The sequence below is a fragment of the Pinus tabuliformis genome, chromosome 9 (genome assembly GCF_031772625.1).
Source record: "Pinus tabuliformis cultivar Carrire ecotype Pingquan chromosome 9, CPIR1, whole genome shotgun sequence".
Classification (NCBI taxonomy): domain Eukaryota; kingdom Viridiplantae; phylum Streptophyta; class Pinopsida; order Pinales; family Pinaceae; genus Pinus; species Pinus tabuliformis.
The window spans coordinates 57,980,066-58,001,200 of NC_142307.1; positions in this window are offsets into that span (position 1 = coordinate 57,980,066).

A 21,135-nucleotide genomic window follows, 5' to 3' on the forward strand; every position below is an offset into this window, starting at 1 on the left:
CAAAGTGCATTGCATCCCACCTGAATACACACAATAGGTGCGATGCATGTCAAAAAACCCTTCTATGGGGTGCGATGGACGAGAAGGGACAAATGGCAGGGTCAATCCACAAGGTGGAGGAGCATGGAATCTTCCAGAAACCTCTCCTGTGACACTTGCCTCTCTGAATTCAACCAGGGATGAGTAAGAGATCATCAATATCCAAGTGGAATCAAGAACTATCAGAGAGAAGACACTAATCAAATCTCAAAAGCTAACTCACCTCCCTTGCAGACATCTATATATGGATCCATGATCCCAGATATCCAGAGGCTGGAATTTTGTATCTTGTAAGGAAGTGTTGTTGGTTTCTTGGTGAAATATCATAGTGTTGGGTGATCTAAGCTTTTCATGAGGTGAAGAAGGGATTTCTTGCTGAGAATATGATGCTGGGTTAGAACAATTGGTTGTAATCCTCTTTTCTCTTTCATGATTATCAATAAAGCTATTCAAGTTTTCCTCCACATTCTTGTATGATTGATGATTTATGCATTTGTGTGGTCAATGTACATCTGATCATATATTGTTTATGATAATAGATCTATGTTCTTGGATAGTGTTATGCTGCTTTGATTCTACAGGTACTCCTTGAAACTGGGTAGATAAGGAAGCGAGCGACAAAGACCTACCAGAAGAGAGAGGAATCAAGCAAGGAACCAAGTGCAAGATAGAGGTTGGTCTCCTTATTCTTCTCTTATCTTTTTTTCATAAAGGAAAACGAAAGTAGTTTTTAGTGTGTTTGTTTCTAAGGTAGCTACCAGCCTTAGTGGGACTATCAGCTCTATATAGACACTAGTTTTCCCGATAACAAAATGGCGACTCCACTGGGGAGCGAGTAGATTGTTTGTTCATCTACATTTGTTTACTTTATAAACTTAAAGATGGAGCCTGAAGTCAAGCCAACTAGCCTTCGAACTGCATTTGCTATGCAAGTGCAAAGTAGATCAATGCTGCTTCAGTCTATCTATGGGTTTTTTTATGAATTAAACGATTGATTTACAAGCTCTCTAATTGCCCTCGTGGTGGCTCTAGTAACCTCCTTAGATCGACCCCTGTGATTGATTTACTGATTACCACTTGCTCGGCCTAAACCCCTAAACTGAACTGCAAATTGTGACCCGGAACCTAATTAAAGTCGCGTCCCTGGTCCAGCGCACTATCTTTTCCGTGAACTTCAAATGCATTGCACTTCCCGAGTGTAGTAGATGCGTTGCATTTCAGTTTCACTGTGTTCTAGGTGCGCTGATCAGACAAGGCCTTGTTCCTAAATTTTGGTTTCTGTGTTCACTCTTTTCAACTCTATTCAAGAGTTTTGCTGCCTGTAGTCAGTACACCTCTGTTTGAAACCCATTTCCTTGTTGTTATTCCACCTCCATTGTGAAAAGAACTGTAAATGTTTTTATGTATTTTTGAGTCATTTTTAGTTCTCATTTACAAAGAAGTAGCGTAATTGTACTGTCGTTTCTTGATTTGAAAGTGTCGCAAGTGTCGTTTTTAGTCATAGAAGAGAATCTGATTGTTCTTGATAGTCGATTACACTATTACTCTTGTATTTGATTTGAGTTAGTAGTTTTCCAAGTGTTGAAAGCAAGTTTTCAATTCCAAATAACAAAGTGTCATCATTGTCCTCATTTTGTTTTGAAAAGAAACTTGTTAGTAATTGTCGCTTTGGAAAATAATTCAGATTTGCGCTTAGCTTTCTTTTTATCATTCACACACTAAGAAGGATGAAAACAAATACATGCATGTGCATTTGCATTTATACTGTTTGTTGGCTTGATTTAGGACAGTGCATATAGTGTGTGCTCTATGCTCTTTGTTGAAAGAACACCATCTCTCTTTCCTTAGGAGATAGGATTTTCATTGCAGAAAGAAGATTAAACGACTGTTTATCATCTTAGATTGCATTTTAGGAATTGTACATCTACATCACGTGGTGAACCTAAAAGGAAAATTTCTTAAGCAAGATCAACCATAAAATAAATTTAATGAATCTAAAAACGCTTTGGAACCTAACGCACAACATCTAGAAGTCTAGGCTAGAGACATATTCTGGCGTCGTAAAGCCTGGTAACTGTTGTTTTCACTGTTGGTTGGGTGATTCCTCCACTTTGAGACGATAAGTGCTAGTACGGGCTTGTGCTCCCACGTACTGTCGAGTATATTTTGGGATACCACATTAGGCTTTATCCTTTATCCATAGGAAGCCGTGTCTGTCGCCCTATCGATCGCAATGCACTGAACACAACATTCGGGAAGATTGACTGCCGTACCGTAAAAAGTATTCTACAGTTTTGCAATTGGTTTGGTAATCCCACTGTCTAGATTTCTAGAGTAGTCCCTTTCGTTCCTTTTCAGACTCCTTAACGGAAAAGGTCCATCTAAGCACTTGTCACTTCAGGCTCATTAAAAATCAAAGGCGACTAGAGTCATCTTTTTTTTTTTCTCGACTCTTAAAATTTGAAAAAAAAATTTGTGTCAAAGCGTCTAAAATTCATCTAATTCGGAAACATACTTCCCCTTGATTTTTAGTTGATCAAGTAATCCGCAATCGTGGAAGAAAGTCAATTGAAACCCCGTCGTTTGCGGAGGCTTATGAGTCAACCGTCTTTGTCTCCAGAGTCGAAACTGTTACGGATAAAGCGAACTCGTTTAACTGGTTCCAAATCCCCTGGTAAAGTTAGAACAAGTGTTCCAACACCATCGGAGACTCCGGTTACTCCAAACATTTCTGGTATCCCTGCCTTTACAGAAGAAGTTCAGTAGCCACCAAAGGACAGTAGAACTGATCCTAGTGTGAAGGTAAACATTTGTGTTATTGAGCCAGCTCCATCTACAGCTGATTCGGAGGGTGTTATTCCCCAAACATCTGTCGCTGCAGATTCTATACCTTCTTCGGCACCAGAAATATTTTACGGACCTGATGGTCTTCCTCTTCCACCTGGTCTGATTGCTATAGAAGAGATTGTGGAGGATCCTCCATCGAGTACTCCATCGCGATTTGGAGTCGGGATCACTCTATATCCTTCTTCGTCAGAAATTAGTCTACCGCCATCGGAAGCTCCTGTAGAATCGCTAGGCAATCTTTTAGATAGGCTAGAAATGTCTGAACAATCGTCGACATCTAGGACTGTTTCATCCGACACAGCGACGGCAGAACTCCCTACTGTCACTCCAACAATGTTCGTCGGCATACCATCTGTCCCAACTAGCTCTCAATCGCTAGACGGGGCCCACTCAGGGGCTATTTCGATAGTATGGTCCGTTCCTGTTTGTTCATCCAAAATAGTATCCGGGAACTCTTATGTTGAGTCTTAGCAAATTGATCCTTCATGGTGTCAATTTGGGCAGTCTGGTCCTCAAGGGCAAGCAATTCCTTTAAGTACTGGATTACCGCCGTATGGGGGGTAGTATATCCTTTCATTGTCTCCTCTAGGAGGACAACCATACGGGAGTTCACAACAAAATTCAGGTTATGCTGGAATTACATCTAGCGGTTGGGTACCGATGCTACCTCAACAACCAAGAGTTGTATATTCGATGCAACAATGCTTACCTGTGTCAAATATACCGACTACGCCAGCTATTGTGACGGTGTCGCAAGTACAAGCGTTGCCTGTTGTATGCCAACCTCAGGTTTCTCAGGTGGTAATGCAACAGCCTCTTGTCCCTACGACTCAACCACAATTGCCAACTAGTGGAATAACACAGGCCCAAACAGGTACAATTACCCCTCATCTTGGTCAAACAGTCAGTATTGGACAACAACACATGGCTTCACAACCATGGCTGGTGCAATACCAACAACCGCAATTCCAACAAGTATACCAAGGATCTGAGCAACAAATCTTTGCAAATAGTGGGCAGCCGTATATTCAAAACGGTCAAAATCAACCATTCTACAATGGTTATGCCCATCAACCTTACCAAAGTTACCAGCATCAAATGCATTATGTTGGTATGCAAAGACCAATTGCTCAAGCAATTTTGTCATATCCTGGGTATGCTTCGCCAAACCTGAATCAACAGTTACCCTTCGTGGCAACTTTGGAGTTACCGGATCTAAATAGGTTAACAAACGATCCAATTGCTTATGCCCCTTGGTGGCCAGCGATTCCGCATAAACTTCCGTCAGATATTCCTAAATTTAATGGAAATCCGGGTGAAGACCCATCGAATCATGTGATGACATTTCATCTGTGGTGTTCATCAAACACCCTAAACGATGATTCGATTAGGCTTCACCTTTTTCAGAGGACGTTAACTGGTCGGGCAGCTAAATGGTATATCGAGTTACCCAGAGCTTCATTTGACAACTTCAGTACACTAGCCACAACCTTTTTAACCCATTTTCAGTTACCGATAAGGTACGAAACGGGAACAGAACTTCTTACCAATTTCAAGCAAACAATGGCCACTCACATATCCGATCATATTCATGAGTGGCAACGTCGTCGTAGAATGGTAAAAACATATGTTCCTGATCATCTTTTAGCTTAATGGTTTATTAAGTCTTTATTACCTTCCATTACAGAAGATGTGGCAAAAGGAGGAGTCATCACCGAAGAGCAAGTTATTGCTCGTGCGCAATATTTAGACTTGATTTATACTCAATCTGGCATGCTCTACGATAAAATCCCTGACGCTCCTAGACCGGAATTTTCCGTTCCCCCTCCTCCTAAATCGAACAATGACTCTCATGCCAGCGATGGCGTGATTGGTATGACAGACACGAAATCGACAAAGGCTACATCTAAAAAGGCCCGTAAGATTTCCAATCAAAATGCAAAAGAAGAACTTCTCGCCTCGGAAGTAAATGTCGTCTCAACAGATAAAGGAAAAGAAACCAAGCAACTGGGAGGCAAGAAGAAAAACAAAGGGAAGAAGAAGAAACAGGAAGAATCATCCCCTGAAAAGTCTTTTGCAAACCCTCCTGGAGATAGGAAACCAAAAAATCCATGTATAATATGTGATGAGGATCATTGGACAAGAGATTGTCCACATAAGGTTGAGCTTAAAAGATTCATCAAGAATTCAAAAACCTCGGCCGTATTGACTGATCTGTTTCCAAATCCAGGAACAAATTTGGTTGCTAGTGAAAATGCTTCCCTGTCCCAAGTACTGATGTTGTCGGTTTCGAAACAGCAAAATGATGCTTTGATATCGACAAGGAACAAAGATTACAGGAATCCACAGCTGTCGAACAACAAGGATAAAGATCAACCTAGTAGTTCAACAACAACTTCAACAGAAGTTGCGCTGCCCATCATTCCTGAGCTAACAATAAAACCACCAAAGGGAGTAGTACACAAGTCGACATTTAATCCTCGTGCCAAAGTAGCACAGCATTATAATATAGTGGAAGATCTGGCCCAATCGCCATCCGCTATGTCGACACTTGAGGTACTGCAAAATTGCCCATCCCAAAGGCAAGCTTTATTATCATCTATTGGTGGGACAGACCGAAAGGATTCTAATATTGTGTCCTTTAATCATAAAGGATACGATCCTTAGTTACCAGCTCAACTAGCTTTCCTCATTCAAGTGAAAGCCCTCAACAAAACTGTTCATCGAACAATTATTGATGAGGGGCATCTACATGTATTATGTCGATGAGTTGCTGGAAAACTTTAGGATCTCCAACCTTGTCGCGATCTTCGACAACATTAAAAGCATTTGACGAATGAACATATACCCCATACGGTATTCTAAGTAACTTGCAAGTTGAACTAGGAGGGAAAATAGTAGAAATAGATGTCGAAGTAATCGACAGAAACCTCGATTACAACATCCTACTGGGAAGACCATGGATATATGCTATGGCTGCAGTTGTGTCGACCTACTTTAGGAAGATTGCATTTCCTTTTCAAGGAGGAATTACGATCGTCGACCAACAAACATTTCTCCCGAATAGTTCCCAAGTTACGGGAAGCATTCCGATGATCCATGGAAGCCCCCATATGCTTCAAAATATCGGAGTAGGACTACTAAAAGACCCTATATTAATGGGGACTTTTGCCCTTCCGCCTCCAATCAATCTGGCAGAAGTAGCATCGGTAGGAACCTGAAATATGATATCTTTGATTCAAAAGATCTCAGAAAACGATATAAACATGGATCATACGCAGGTATTGCCTCCAAGCCCAATAGAAATATTGTAGCAATCAATGTTTTTGGCATGGGAGGCAGACCCGAATCAACAGTCATCAAGCATTTGGATAGATAGGTCTAAGGAATATGGCACCCCTTCAGATCCTTGGTCGCAAGTGCATTACACCGACGAAGGAATTGTTCAATCAATGGAAATTGAAGGGGCGCCATGGGAAGATTACCACCATCGCTCCCATCTTCGGGATTGTAAAAAAGATACTCCTGATGACCTTCATCATCCTTCAGTTTTTGATTTCCTATCAAATACTATAAACACGGTGGATTCCGAGCGAAACTTGTCCAACATTGAAGAGACTATCGCCATAAATATCTCGACCAAAACAGATGTTGTAGAGAATGTTTATGTTGGCAAATGTTGTTCTCCTTCAGAACTGGAAATATATAATGCTCTTTTTCGCGAATTCAGAGATGTCTTTGCTTGGTCATGTGATGAAATGCCAGGCATTGACTCGAGTATAGTGGAACACGAAATCAAGATGTATCCATATGTCAAACGAGTATGACAACGGCTACGACAGGTGCACCCCAAGAAAGCTGCTGCCATCAAGGCAGAAGTTGAAAAGCTTCTCCATGCTGGTTTCATTTACCCAGTTCCTCTAACCGATTGGGTATTGAACATTGTTCCAGTTATGAAAAAACAAGGAACGATTAGAGTGTGCGTCGATTATAGGGATGTAAATCAAGCTTGTCCAAAAGACAACTACCCTACACCCTTTATTGACCAGATAATTGATGAATGCGCCAGATGCGAAATCTTTTCATTCATGGATGGATTCTCCAGGTATAATTAAATAAATATCTGCCCACAGGACCAGTCAAAGACTGCATTTATTTGTCCGTGGGGCACATTCGCATATCACAAATTACCCTTTGGTTTAAAGAACGTAGGGGAAACATTTCAGAGGGCAATGAATTATGCCTTCCATGACATCAAAAAGATCGTTCAACCATATCTCGACAACCTTCCAGCTCATTCGCGAAAGTGGACCGATCATCCGCAGCATTTGAGAGCGATATTTCTACGTTGCCAACACTACAAGGTACGACTCAATCCACACAAATGTGTGTTCTGTGTCAGTTCTGGTCGTTTACTTGGATTTGTAGTCTCAAAGGACGGGATTCGTCTCGACCCATGTAAGGTTCAGGCAATCATAAATTTGCCTCCACCTTCAAATTTGCTTCAGATTCAGAAACTCCAAGGGAAAGCAAACTTTCTGAGGAGGTTCATTCCAAATTATGCCAAACTTGCTAAAGGTTATACACGTCTATTGAAAAAGGAAGTGCCCTTCGTCTGGGATCAGGTCGCGCAAGCCTCCTTTGATGCATTAAAAGAATCCCTAATGAAAGCATCATTAATGTAGGCTCCTGATTATCAAAAAGACTTTAACCTGTATCTGGCTGCAACGGAGACAACCATCGCAATGGTTTTAGTTCAAGAAGACAACGGAATTGAACATCCTGTATATTATTTAAGTAGGAACTTAAATGATATAGAAAGCAAACATTCCTATGTTGAAAATTTGGTGCTCGCCATTGTTCAAGCGATACAGAGATTTCGACACTATGTCCTCTTTTGAAAAACTACCATTCTGTCAGATTGCAACCCCATGACTTATATATTGTCGCGACAGTTGCTGGGGGGAAAATATTCAAATGGATAGCAATTCTACAAGAGTTTGATCTGGAATTTGTAAAATCCAAGTCAAAGAAAGCCCTGGTTTTCACTGAATTACCATGCAATCTCCCATCGTCGTCCAACGATGAAACAACAGATGAAACAATCGTGGATGAATCTTTTTTTCTGATATCTTCAAGCAATCCGTGGTATGGAGATATAATCATCTATCTCCAAACCCAAAAATATAGGCCTAATACCTCCCGCTCCAAACAAAAATGTATTCGATACCAATCAAAAGACTACATGATCGTCGGTGATACACTTTACCGTCGTGGCATCGATACAGTTCTAAGGAGGTGCCTCACCCATGAGGAAGCCGAAAAAGTCCTGAATGATTGCCATTCAGGCGCGTGTGGGGGGCATCAATCTGGTTACGCTACGGCGCAAAAAATTTTACGAGCAGGATACTTCTGGCCAACAATGTTCAAAGATTGCATAACCACAGTGAGGAGTTGCCATTCCTGTCAAATTTTCGCCAGCAAAACCAGAAGACCACCCACACCTCTGCAGCCAATAGTTTCTGTTGGGCCATTCGCCAAATGGGGCATTGATTTCATGACATGTAACCCCACCTCGACCGGGGGGCATGGGTATATCATAGTCGCAGTGGACTATTTTACCAAATGGGCCGAGGCGATGCCTACATTAGATAACACTGGTGAAACAACTGCCCTTTTCTTTTTCAATCATGTAGTCGCCAGATTCGGCGTTCCACAGGCTATAGTCACAGATCATGGATCGCATTTTCGCAATCACATGATGGCCGAATTAGCTGCCAAATTAGGGTTGTCTCACGACAGCTCTACTCCATACTACCTGCAGGCCAACGGACAAGTTGAAGCAATCAACAAAGTCCTGAAGCACATGCTGCAAAGGATGACTGGAGTCCACAAAAGGAGTTGGCACCTGATCCTGTACTCAGTCTTGTGGGCATACCGAACATTGGTAAGGAATGCAACCGGGTTTACACCCTTCCAACTGGTGTATGGCCTAGAAGCAATCTTACCAGTTCAGTGTGAAATCTCGTCCCTCAAACTCGCAATCAACCTTCTCCCCAGAACTTTAGAAGAGGAGGCTCGTTTCTTGGAACTAATCCAATTGGATGAAACCCATCATGATGCCGCTTTGGCTAACGAAGCCCATAAGAAACGAGTCAAGGCGCAGTTCGACAAGAATGTCAAACCCTGTGTCTTCTCAGAAGGTGACCTTGTCTTACTTTACGACCAAGAATCCGATAAATTGGGAGCAGGTAAATTCAAGTCTTTATGGATGGGCCCCTATATTGTTAAATGGGCATTAACAAAAGGAGCCTACGAGTTAATGGATTATGACGGAATTCCATTGGCGCAACCCCGTAACGGGTTGTACCTTAAGCGTTACTATGCATGATTCAGTGTGGTAACCTATATGCTTTTGTTACATTTTTTTTTTCACTAAGGGTAATCGTTTTGGTCAAGTAAATCCACTTTTTACATTTTTCGCAGATGTCGAACCTACTGGAATCCTTTGTTGGATATGCCGACGTTGCAAGTCATAGTTCGCGGAACCTATCTTCTGCGTCCTGGGCCATTTTTGATCCAAGCGGCGAGTTAGTAAGTTTCAGAGGGGTATGTATTGGTCGATCAACAAATAACAACACTGAATATAGCGTGTTGATAGAACTTCTCTCTGATGCCATCACACATGGCATACGCCGACTTGTTGTCAAGCTAGACTCATAGTTCGTCGTGCTACAACTCACTGGTATCTACTCCATCCAAAATCCAGCTATCTATCGCATGTTCCTAAGGGTCAACAGTTTGGAAAGGCAATTTGATTTTATTCAATATCAACATATTTCCAGAAGCTTAAACACATTAACTGACTCATTGGCAAATTATGTTTTAGATAGACATTTGCAACATTTATAAAAAGAAGCATTTCATCAATATTTGCATTCGGATCATGTAACTTAACCAAAATAAAACTCCGAAAATAAAAAATATATATATAACTGTTTATGGTTTACACATAATGTTATGTAACCAAGACAAAATTGGTCAAATGACCCAAAACTCAAAATGCTAGGGTGCACCCTAGTCTAATGATGTTGGTGATAACAAGTCACTACCTGTGCAATCATGCGTAAAAGCCTAGTCCATCGACTTGGCATGCCAATAGTATGTCGCTGCAACCTCAGAGGCAGCTCATCAGTCCTCACATCTGGAATACCGAGAGTGAGGCCCTCGACCTGATCCTGTAATGCTGAAAGAGTCTCGGCCACATCAAGGCCGTGAAGGATAGCCCTTCCCATAACCTCTCCTGCTGGAGCGGCAGCTGGCACTCTCAGGCATACTAGTGGCCGAACGGGACCAACATCTACATGAGCACATGAGTTCTGATTAGTCTTGACAGAATAAAGCATAAGGACATTATAAAGAGAAACAATAAATAGAAATATGGTCAAAGAATTTACCAATGGCACCCCACTGCTCGCCAGCCGGCAGTACCAAATCCAGGTCACCCCGGAAGTCCATACCAGCATATGGATACTCGGAAAAAACCATCTCCTGATGATCGAACCACCCGAAGAAGGTATCAGAAAAGGAAATCTGAGACTGACCAGCATGTTTGGACATATGGTCGACCCATCTCTGCATCCGTGGTTTAGTCGGTGGAGGTAAACCAAGTGAAATATACTGCGGCTGCATCAGCGGGATCTTTTCCAAGGCAAAGGCGGTCAAAATAGAACCATATCCAAAGTTATTCAATCTTCCGTTTTTCACCTTGGTCAACTGTTCTTTCATCACAAAGAGTACTGCATCACACCAGTTGAACACCTTCGGTTCGAGACATTCTAAGGCATACTACATATAAGACTAGTTGGCCACATGAACAGCCGCACCACCAGCCATCCTACCAAAGGTGAACAGAATGGTCCTCAGGGACTTGTCAGTGACATCTCGGATGATGATCTTGCCATCTTTACTCGGCTGAGATCCCTCTCTGCAATACCTGCGAATGTAATCTCTCACAGATTCACCCCCACGGGCCGAACCTGATAAGGAGATAGGGGCACCCCCCCTCGATAAGCCGGTCAAAAAATAGATGTCCACGATAGTCAAGGGGATGGATTTGACCCTAATCTAGAACACCTGGCTAGTAGGGTCCCAGGCATCGAGAAAATACTGCAACAAGTTGATTTGTTGCCTCATGCTAGAGATACGGAAAAACTTGAACAGGCCACAGTTCCGCAGTGCATTTACCGTAACCGAATCATGTAAAGCAAGCATGTCCTCTTCTTCATGCTCACGTTCTCACCATGTAATAGGCATTTTGCTCCGATAAATCTCTGAAAACAAACAAGAGAAGAGTTAGATCCTGATTTGGTGAGAAACAAGCAAAAATTTCCATTGAAAACTGTGCATAAATTTCCTTCCTTGTGCCCATCGCACCCCCAACAGTGTTCTAGGTGCGTTGCATGCCAACTGTCCAGTGGGTAGGCCAACATGCAATGCACCTTTCGATATAGAAAGGGTGTGATGGAGCCAGAGCGAGTTTTTCAAACCCCAGAGGCTCAGAAAAACCAGAAATCAGGCTCAAAATGAAAAATGGAAAGGATGAAATGAAAGAGCTCAGGTTTAGCTCCTACCTAGTCCAGACGGCACCAAAAATCATCCACAGAATCTCCCGGAATCAGCTGGTGAAAATCAAGGGGGAAAGCACCTCCAAGGCTCCAATAGACCAAAGTTCAAATGAAATGGTAAAATGAGGGATAAAAGCACTTTTAAATTATTTTTTACGTAATTCAAGTAAAATATTAGTGTCTTAACTCATTTTCCAAACATGTATTGTTCATTTCTAACTAGTTTGATGAAGCAATTGAGCATGTAGCGCAACCTTTGAAAGAACAAAGTCATTAATGGTAAAGCCAAGAAATGACCGTTATATCGAGAAATTTTGACGTGGACTTCAAGCTCGTTAAAAAATAAACATAAGTAATGAGAAAGTGTTTCCCCCAGCGTTTAAGCTCATCTTAAAATAAAAAATGAACCAATTTCCGGTAAATAACCATTGTGAATGTATTACTTCAGCCTTTGAAGCCTTGCTCGTGTTCTCATCATCACCTCCACTCTGTATTGGCCGATCATTCACCTCCACTTGATTGTTTACCCCTTTTGAGGAACAGCTGCAAAGAGTGATCTTGTTAGCCATCCTTGTGACATTGTCGTGATTGGAAAATTCCAAACGTTACCTAGAATCAGCTGCTACCCGAATCTATCACTCGTTCCTCAAAAAATGAGTCTCCTTTAAGCTCTTTTAAACTGACTCGTAAAATATGAAAATATTGTCGAGCCATTGGCCTCTCCAGCTCGTTAAAGTGACTGGAAGTGTTATCCCTCCTTTAGATTTTAATCTTTTTGGACCTGAGGGATTATTACACAAAACGATCAAGCGCTTGTTTTGTTCGGCTCGTTAAAATTACCGAAAATTCATCCCTTTCGTATTATTTTATACTTTTTTGGACTTAAGGGATTAGATGACGAAAAAGGATTTTTGGAGTTTCCTTTACGTCCCTTTTCAGACTCTCTAAAATTGAAAAGGACCGAGTTATCTTTGTCGTTAAACTCGTTAAAACCTAATAGCGACAAACTTGTCCATAATAGACAAGAATGAGTTTCACTATCGCTAGGCTCATTAAAACATAGCGATGGGTTTGCCCGAAGTGAAAATTATAGAACAAGCATATGTTATCCTCCTCAAGCTTGACAAAAATAAAGAGGTACTGGACAGCAATTACTGGGGAAAACTTGGGAAGAAAACTTGAAAAAACTTTGTTGGTAGCAAGTCGCTCTTGAACATGACACTTTCACTCTGCATCCGAGTTGGGTTGGGTTGTTCCATTCACTGGTCACATCACCATCGTTCCATCACACCATCCACAGTTGGTATTAATGCTACCAATCCATCATGTCAGTGTTTCCGATATGTTCAAGAGAAGTCACTCAGAGAATTCACCTATGTCTCACCCACTATAATACATTTTCACTCCATTCTTTCATGACCGCCACCCTGAACCGTATATCACCAGATCGTTTTCACCTCCATTAAAATCATTTGCTCCATTCCATCTCATTGATGTGGGATTCAATAAGGCCCTCCTATGACAAATCACTTCTTGTCGATATCAGCTCAGTATCCAAGAAGTCGATCTAGGAACAACCCTTTCAGTACTTTGAAGCTTGCATGCCTCAATGGCAAGTTTCTCACTTCCGGCGACAGGTTTACATCAATGACCTTCGAACGAAATATTTTGCATGGTGTTCAATGCCAAGTCCCTTATTCACACCACGTGAATTGTACTGCAGTACCTTGAGGATCATTATCATTATCGGTGATTCCTCTCGCGCCTATTAACAGCTTACATCATTGGCTGGTAATCAGGCGATGTCTTTCCATGTTCGACTCCAGAACATCTCTCACATGGATTGACTTGTACTTTGAGTGAAGATCGAACAAGATTGAAGACCCCAGATCTAGTTTCATCCTTCCGGGCTGTGATATATATTCAGGAAAATAAAGACATCAAATGTACATCATTGTTGCACAGATAATCATCCAATCTAAGGGATGGTGGCTCTACCAAAATCATCAGTCTACACTCAGACGATTGTCTGTCCTATGTACATGAAAATGAATTTATAAAGCTGAGCATGGGAATGCCCACCTCAGCTAGATCATGAAAATAATATGAAGATAATGTATTGTATTGTATCTTATTACAGGTCGCCTTCCAGCTCAAAAAAACTTCGGATCCTCATGATAAAGCATTTCACCCGACATCAAAAGATTAACGACCTCATGCTTTAGGGGGCAACTGTTATAGACATTTTTGGGCACTGCAACCCCAAGCATAAATGTCCATAAACCAAGGGCTCCTAAGTCCCTAAAGGTGTTGTTCCAACCCCTAAAAGAACAAGGTCAACTGATTACAACATCTCCCAGAAGTTCTCCATGAAAAACTACTCAGAACTGGTCAAAACTGGACCATTTCACAAGCTCCATAGGCAAAGTGCATTGCATCCCACCTGAATACACACAGTAGGTGTGATGCATGTCCAAAAACCCTTCTATGGGGTGTGATGGGCGAGAAGGGACAAATGGCAGGGTCAATCCGCAAGGTGGAGAAGCATGGAATCTTCCAGAAACCTCTCTTGTGACACTTGCCTCTCTGAATTCAACCAGGGATGAGTAAGAGATCATCAATCTCCAAGTGGAATCAAGAAATATCAGAGAGAAGACACTAATCAAATCTCAAAAGCTGACTCACCTCCCTTGCAGACATCTATATATGGATCCCTCATCCCAGAGATCTAGAGGCTGGAATTTATTATCTTGTAAGGAAGTGTTGTTGGTTTCTTGGTGCAATATCATAGTGTTGGGTGATCTAAGCTTTTCATGAGGTGAATAAGGGCTTTCTTGTTGAGAGGATGATGCTGGGTCAGAGCAATTGGTTGTAATCCTCTTTGCTCTTTCTTGATTATCAATAAAGCTATTCAAGTTTTCCTCCACATTCTTGTATGATTGATGATTTATGCATTTGTGTGGTCAATGTACATCTGATCCTATATTGTTTATGATAATAGATCTATGTTCTTGGATAGTGTTATGCTGCTTTGATTCTACAGATACTCCTTGAAACTGGGTATATAAGGAAGCGAGTGGCAAAGACCTACCAGAAGAGAGAGGAATCAAGCAAGGAACCAAGTGTAAGACAGAGGTTGGTCTCCTTATTCTTCTCTTATCTTTTGCTCATAAAGGAAAACGAAAGTAGTTTTTAGTGTGATTGTTTCTAAGGTAGCTACCAGCCTTAGTGGGACTAACAACTCTATATAGATAGTAGTTTTCCTGATAACAGTTGGGAGATGGATGTGTGTATGAGTCCTTGGTGATAGGAAGGTCATTTATGATAGAGTCATGTTCTTCTTGTAGAACATATTTTTGCAGACCTTGCTTACAGTCAGGGGGAGAATGAACGGCACACTTCAACAGAGCAGAGACTTCAACATGTACTCAGAGGGAGCATGGTCAGATTTGTACACCTTGGTATATACAAAGGGGGAGCTCATTCATAGATTTCAGCAGGTACTTAGGGGGAGTATGGACAGCAAAATGTTTATCAAGGAAAGAGAATATCTTGGTCCACCCTTTGCCCTTGATGTCAAAGGGGGAGAGTGATTTGGTGTTGTTGCCATCAAGTCCAAAGGGGGAGATTGTTGGAATTATGATGCATGTGTTGTACTTGATGGCAACCCACTCATAGAAGAACAAATCACTTATATATATCTAAATGAATCTATAGAAGAGATATCAGATGTGACAGAATACATGGGATGCAAGACAACTCAAAGGAATCAGATGACAGTTCTCAATATGACAAGTTAGCTTTGCCATCAAGTCCAAAGGGGGAGATTGTTGGCATTATGATACAAGTGTTGTCCTTGATGGCAAGATGACAGATTATAGTGTAGCAGGTCAGTAGCAAATAATTGATGATCAGACTACAAAAATGAAGAAACAGGAGTATATACGCAGGTTCACTATATACCAAGTGGCGTACATATGCATGTTATACGCAGGTTCACTATATACCAAGTGGCGTACATATGCATGTTATACGCAGGTTCACTATGTACCAAGTCGCGCATATACGCAGGTTCGCTATATACCAAGTAGGGTATACACGCAGGTTCACTATATACAAAGGCGCGTATACACGCAGGATTGTTGATCAAAAGTTGCGTATGCATATGCACGCACTTTCATGCACAGAACATCGCGTACATGTGGGAAAGCTTATTTTTGGGTCCGTGGTAGTTAGACCTATGGTTTTGGTCCTTGGTATTCCGTCCAAAGTGTTGAACCCAGGTATTGGGTCCCTAGTATTGGTTCTAAATGGTTTTGGACCATGGTAGTGAGTAAGGCCTAAGACTATCAAAGGAGGAGAAGATCATTAGGCAAAGGTGATTTTGAGAAGTGATGAATATCTGATGAAGTGTGAGATCTAGTATGCTGGTTATGGGTTTGTGATGTTGTGATTGATCTGAACCAAGGATACACCCATGTGAATGATGATGAACGATGGATCGAGATCTTAAGGCTTGGAATGTTTTATCATTATATGGTTTGATTATGGATAGACTAGATCTAAATTATTGACGCATGTTTTATTGTATGAATGTTATGATCTGGGTATGACTGATGTCTAGAATAGCTGCAAAGTTATGAGTAAATATTTGTAGATCTGTACGCGGGTTGGATTTGGTGAAAGGGTGTATGTATGCTGGTTTGATTCATCATAATAGCATATACACTATGAGACATGATATTTGAAGTTTCAGTTGGATTTGGTTATTGTTGCAGAGTTCTATTGTCTTTTCTGCATTCTGGTGATTGTGTTGTTGACAGGGTTTTAGTGTTTCAGTATTGGGTGATTCATAGATTGATGATGCAAGTGTAGTTGATGGGTGTTTTGCAGTGGTGATCGATTTTGTGCTTCAATGGTGTTGATGGGTCCAGTATGAAAATTGGATGAAACATGGCCTTCAGATTATGGTGTTGTGCTTCAAGAGTATCCATTCTGAAAATTTATGAAACGTGGTACCTAGAGGAAGAAAGAGAAGTTGTAGCCTTCTGTAAGTCGGCACCTACGTACTAGTACATTAGCTAGTACAAGAGCTAAGGGGGTGGCATCTCCCTTCCAGTAGCAGCTGGAAAACGAGTGAAGGTTGGAGCATTCAATAGGTTGGCACCTACGTACTAGTAAATGGATCGACTAGTACAAGAGTTAAGGGGGTTGTAGCTCCCTTCTAGGAGAGTCTGGAGAACAAGAGAAGGTTGTAGCCTTCTACAGGTAGAAGCCTGTGTACTAGTATAAGACTGCACCAGTACAGAACTATTGTAAAAAGAAGTTTCTTATTAAAAAGAAGATTGAGACGACTTGCAGCAAGTGGTTTTCACCCACATTGGGTTTCCACCTTACATCATGGTGTTCATGTGTGTGATGATCTGTTCTATTTTATTTCTCCTGTTTACTGTTCATATGGTTAATAATGTTCTGATGCACTCATTAAGGACCAACTAACTGAATCATAAGTTTACTGGATATACGCTTGTCGCATTACACACAGTTGCGTATACACGTGGTTTGCCTTAACTAAAGTAGCGTATATGAATCTTAATATGGAAATGAAAAAGTTTTATTGATTTAATAATACTGATTCACCCCCCCCCCCTCTCAGTATTATTTCCAATAGTTTAATAGTTGTAGTCAAAGACTCAAGAATGGTTACAAAGCCAGTTATAGGGACATAGTAGATCAAGAGAGATTGAGTTTCCAGTTGTAGGTGAGTTGTATCTACATGAAATTTGCGTGATTGGAGGAGGTAACGCGAATTACCCAGTTGCAGATTGCAGGTTGCAAGAGCAGTTCTAGCCAAAGAGAGACTCCTAAAGAGAGTTTCCTTCTGGGAGATATTTCCAAGTTCTATTTTGGAGGGAGATCAGTTGATATCAAGCTCACTATTGTAGTAGATGTAGCAGTATTAGTACCAGATCAGTAGTAGCAACAATGTGAGGCAAGATCCGTGTATGCACAATTGTTGGTGGACAATATTCTCCAGATAGACTTCTTCATAGTTATTTATAGTGGCATGGAGTTAAATCAATTGAGATGTGGAGAAAGGAGGTGAAACATATGTCAGATATCAACAATGTGGTCTGTCCATCTATAGGTTGTAGTGGAAAGATGTTGGGGAGAGAACATCTTCCTCGTGTTAGTTTTTTATTATGGTGGTAGCATTGGATAGGTGTTCTAGTCTCAGATGGTGCTAAGAGGATAAGGAACATGGGATCTCCAGTACCCATAAATGGTTTTATGAAATATGGCTCCAAAAAACTTTAATTAAATCAATTGCACAACAATTAAATTATTTCCTAACTTCAGAAAGTTGGTTGATTAAATTTAATTAATTAAGGATGTTCAAGTTTTCTCTAGAAAAATCTATTGATGAAGTCTAATTGATCTTAGTTTTTGATGACAATTTAATCTTGGTTGTTGAAGTCTCAATGAGAGATTATAAGATCATCTTAAAGGGGCATAGAGAGACACAGGTGTGAGAGCATCAATTATCTTGGAAGGTTTAGCTATGCAATTCAAAGCTTCAGTGAGGGAACAGTTTTAGCTAGAGGGAGAGCATCAAAGAGAGGGAGAAACCTAAATTTAGAGAGGAGGATTTCATAGAATTTCCCAGTAATTTTTCAGTGTCGGAGAGGCAGGAAAATAGAGGCTGAATTATTTTATAGAGAGAGTCATCCAGATAGTGTGAGTTAGTCATTCCAATAGAGTGAGTTTCCATAAAGGGTTCATTTCAGTTCCCGAAGGTCAGATTTGAGTTCGGAAGGCAGAGAAAATTTTTCCTAGAGGCCAAGGGATGCTAGACAACCCAATTGGAGGTAGATCCAGGGTTGTGCATATTTCCCAAATCTAGTAGTGCGAATTCTAGGCAGAGCAAGTTTTCCAGTGTGGGGTCCAAGCAAGCCAGTAGAGGTTGATTTGATTGTAAAGGGAGAAAATATTATGCATATAATTTTACCAGTATATTTTATGAAGTATTTTTAGTTTGGGAATCCATATTATTCTACTCTCCAATTTGTTTCATAATAATAAAATAAATCCTCATCTATTGCACTCATTTTCCCTTTGGGGTTTTCCGGAGATTATTAGTCCAAAATATTATGTCAATTTTTATGTGTGTGCATCTATTTCTTAGTTCATGATTTTACTTCTGCAATATTTTTTTAAGTGAAGAATCGCAAGGTGATTTATTCATTATTTGTTGTAAAACAAAGACACTACTAACAAGTTATGAGAAAAAATTATAGTTGCTGCAATTTAAGGAATTTTCACACACCTTTGAAGCCAGAAGGAATTGGCTAGGTCATCAAGGACCTAGGCTAGAAAGGTGAATGGTCCAAAGGAGAATTCTCTCCCAAAAAGCTAGAAAATTTTGGATGCCTAGTCTAGGTCATAACCAAAGGAGATTGATACATTTTCCTAAGTATCCATAAAGGAATTTGTACAACCCTAGATATATGAGTTACATTTCACACTCTAGGATGGAGTTATTTATATACATGCATCAATACAACAATTTCATGAACTTTTACTAAGGAAGGAGAGGGAAATTTTTTGCATAGAATACCTCCCTCGCTAAGAGGGAGTGTTGATTTTTGTGTAGCATTGGGAGGTATTCTCACATGCCAAAAGGCCCCTCAAATTGGCTAAAGAAAATTATGGAAATGTAAAATTAAAGTTGTTATTTTTTTGGGTTTCATGTAGGCCTGGAATTTCAAGTGACCCCACAAATGAATGGGTGTGACCCTTGTTCAAATTCCACCCTAGTTGACTAATATAAATACACTTGAGAATCCTCCCATTTGACCAATTCAAACATCACCATTCTCTCTTTTGTTCTGATCCACACATGCGAAGTAAAAAAAGGAAATCTGAAGTTTTAATGAGATGAAGAAGTTACCATTTTACCACGTTTGACCTCCTCCTTTTGATCGAGAAATATATTGTGCTTAACTGAAGTTTTGAATGATTTGACCAAAAATAAAGTGTCAAGTTTGACTGCAGAAGAGGAAAACTTTGACTGTACATTTGGGTTGCATTCAACCACAGTTGATCACAAACCCTTTGTTGTAGGACTGAGCTAACCTCAAGCCAAAATTTTAGATTGTTGACCAGAACTAATTTTTCTAATTTTTTGTGGTTTGACCAACATTAACTAGACGGTATTTGCCCAGGTTTGAATGGTATCTTAGACTTGTATTTGTGGCACAAATTTCTAGAATTTTCTTGGAATTGCAAATATTTCTAAAGAACCATTTCTTCTTAGAAGAAAATCTGTTAGGTTTTTCCCAAGGTTGGGTTTTCCCAAGGTAAATGTGTGTCTCTATTGTGCTTGATTGTCTCTTTATATCCTACTTTTTTCATTGCATCATTGTTGACATTTTATGTGTGTAATTTCTTAATGACATATATGACATAGGATAAAGTAATTGGAAAGCATTAAAAAGTAATTATCAGATCATAAGATCGGTTCCTACTATGCACTATAATAAAAAATCCAATAGGCCACACCACCCCCTCTTTAATAGCCTGCAAAGTCGGTGGAGTGACAGGTACCCCTAAGATCATTTTTCCCTTTTGCGTCCACCCACAATGGGGTACCTAATAATACTTAATAATAATTATAATTTTAAATAAAATATTAAAACTAATTATTACTATTAATAAAACATATCTCAAATAATAATAATAATAAAATAAAAAACATAAGATTTTGAAAAATAGTAAAACAATTTAAATTATTTGAATGAGGAAAAATTTAATTTTAAAATTAAAAATTAATAACTTGAAGAAAAGAAAATTATAAAACAAAACAAAGAAACTATAAAAATATTTTAAGTTAAAAAAAATGAAATACAAAGAAAAATAACAAACGTTTTAAGAGATATAAGTCTTATAACATGTAATAACTCCCAACTAAAAAAATGATAATACCTATGTAATAAATCCCAATTATAAAAATTGATATCCATGCATTAGAGATAATAACCTTGACATAAACAATAAAGAGAAAGCGCCTCTAGGAAAAAATATCATATATATCTATCTATTTATCTATCTATATATATATATATATATATATATATATATATATATATATATATATATATGGGAAACAATTACCATTTTGCATTGACAAAGAACTGGTAACAAGGCTAAATTTTTTTACATTTTTCAGTGTTTTTTAGAGGCTTCAGTATTCCAATACATCCATAACAAGTTTTTCTTTCCTCTTTGGGTTCTCTTAAATACAATTCTACATTGAAAACTGCCATAAATTCTACAAAAAAATCCTAAAAATAGGGCATATTTACAAAACATTTTTAGAACTTTGAAATTTAGTGTGCGTCTAATGGCCCAACTTTTGATGTTGTGCCCAAGTTTTTAGCTTGTGTCTTTTCTTCCTACTCAATCGGTTCTCATACCTTTGGATATTATTGTCCTTTACCAGCCTCCCATTCATTTAGCTTGAGCTCATACTCACTACTGGAGGGAGTCACCATTTCATTAACTGTAAACTTCATTAATAAAATATTTGCCTCCATGAGGATCAACTGTTTGTCCATTTTTC